A 2386-nucleotide genomic window follows, 5' to 3' on the forward strand; every position below is an offset into this window, starting at 1 on the left:
TATCTCCTGTCTTTTGCAGGTATTCTGTCTCAAATACAGGCCACTGCCATGCAAACACTACTGACCAGAAGTGGAAAAGGCAATGACCGTGTCTGAGATACAGAAGTGGCTGGGTGACTCTAGAAGAGGAAAAAACGTGCACTAATAAGGGGAAAATTGTGTATCTGTGTATAAAGTGTCAAATATGATTTGGTATATAATTTCCAAAGTTTATCTTTTAGGATCTATTTTGAAGTTCTTTTTCCATTTTTAATTACTTACATTTGTTATTGAACTTTTTTTTTTTTCCTCATTTGTTCTCAAAGTAAACACTTTTTATCTAGTCAAAGTTTTCACTGTCTTTTTCCAGGTCACTTGATCCTGAAAAATGCACAGAATCCATCTTCATCATGTTTTTAATTAAATTTTCCATTTATTCAAGTAAGTTTGCTTTTGGCTTTTTTTAAAAATTTGTACATGTTTTACTGAGTTTCTAGACATGTAGGTACAACTTTCGATTATATCAACTTTTTATTTCACTTAGAAAATCTGTCTTTTTTTTCTACTTTACAATCAGATCTAATAGCAAGTATCTAGCAATACATAATAAAGGTTTGTATAGCACTGAGTAATTAATTAACAGAACAGGTACATGATGAATCATATAGCTGTACCTGGACAACTCTATACAGTAACAAACTCTGAGCATCCTGTTTTTTGGTGGGGTGGAGAGACTCCATGAAATCTATTAAAATTTTATGTATCTCTTTTCCAGAATGCAGGTGGGATCTGATCCAAACACTGGAAAGCTGAACTCTTGAGTACCAGCTTCCACTTCTTGTCCTGGACTCAACCGAAGCTTTTCTGGAGAAGAAATCTCTGAACACCATGCTCACTATTTTCACTGGAATGACAAAACATGCTTTCTTTGAATTTTACAATTGGCACAAAAGCACATGTGACAGCAGTTTCACAACACAGTAAGTAGAAATTAAATATAAAATATGCAGGTTTGCCCCTCTGAGTATGCTTGACCTGCCTGTGACACATCCTGTTCAGGGTGGGCTGTACATCACTGGTACCCTTTTTATGGGTGTGGTGTAAGAGGCAAAACACAATGGAATGTGTGAGTACCTTTTGGGCTGGAACTCTGAAGGAGGATGTGATGAGATGGAGTGTTAGCTCAGTATTGAATGGTCCTGCTTTGATTGCTTTGTGTAATTTTCATTCTAATATTCATAACCCCCCCTCAATTTTGGGGGTGGATGGTGTTAATGTATTTACAGTGTGGTTGGTTTAACAGCATGTCCTGCAACACAATCTGGATTGCAACAGCAGAAACTGAAACTGGAGAAGGGCATTTCATATCCGGCAGACAAAAGTGGTGATATCCAAGACTTCCTGAGTTCCTGTGCCTTGATTCTGTAACATTTTGTTGATTTGACTGTGAGTTATGACTTGCAAAAGCAAAATAGGTAAGTCTTGTTATGGCAAAATCATTAAGGGATAATTTTCATTCCCACTGAAGCCTTTGACAAATGCCCTCTTGATGCTGGTGGGAACATTAATGATCATTAACATCTAATTTGAAGCATTTAAATTATGAGCAAAGGCCCATCTGGGTATTCTTTAAAGTAAAGTACTTTCAACAATGATCACTCAGTTCCCATTCTGCCCCCACTATCATCAGCTGCAGTAGTAGGAGGGGATTACCTGTCCCCAGGAGCCACGGTCGGGCTCCAGCACCTTTCCCTTGGCCTGGCAGAGCTCGGGGATCTGCAGCCAAGGCAGCCAGAGGTGTCTGTGCTGTCCGATGAGGGCTCTGTGCTACCTCCCATTCACAGCTGGAAGTGAACACTTGGGACAAAAGCAGTTGGGGATTTTTCTTGTGAGGAAAGAACAGGGACTTTTCCAAGAGAGGTGGCTCCTGCAAATGCTGGCTGTTAGAGTCAGAAATCTGGCTACCTGCTTGGGCTTGCTGATGTACTCGTTCCTTGTTTTTAATCCTGTCATATGCAGTGAATCATTAATGGGTTCAGAGGAGAGATGTAACCTCCATAAATAAAAATAGCACTTCTACTCTCATTTTTATATCAGTACATAAAATAGCCTCACCTTTGTTTGTCCTCTCCTCTTTCTCCATATTTTTATTTCTTTCCTGTAATCCAGTTTCCTTATTTATTGTGTCATGCATCCTGCTCAGAGAAAACTTATCAGGCTTACTAAATATGAAAATGATAATATCTTTTAGGATTTATGTAATTTCTTCTGCTGTAATGGATGACCATATGCAAAACAATGAGAAACATAAGGATATTGAAATCACCCCTCTGTAATGAACAAGTAAATCATGAAGCTTGGAGTTTAAAGGACTCCTTCATAAGTTAGGAGATTAGTTCCTAATATA

The 2386-nt window shown here is 38.4% G+C and overlaps 1 long non-coding RNA gene across 1 annotated transcript; it reads left to right on the forward strand.

Moving 5' to 3' along the window:
* Window positions 1-381: 381 nt before the first annotated feature.
* Window positions 382-1852, forward strand: LOC108445325. Its single transcript, XR_001860142.1, has 3 exons — window positions 382-420; window positions 755-959; window positions 1283-1852. It is a non-coding gene; the product is annotated as an uncharacterized LOC108445325 (long non-coding RNA).
* The last annotated feature ends 534 nt before the right edge of the window (window positions 1853-2386 follow it).

The sequence above is a fragment of the Corvus brachyrhynchos genome, unplaced genomic scaffold (genome assembly GCF_000691975.1).
Source record: "Corvus brachyrhynchos isolate BGI_N302 unplaced genomic scaffold, ASM69197v1 scaffold223, whole genome shotgun sequence".
NCBI lineage: Eukaryota > Metazoa > Chordata > Aves > Passeriformes > Corvidae > Corvus > Corvus brachyrhynchos.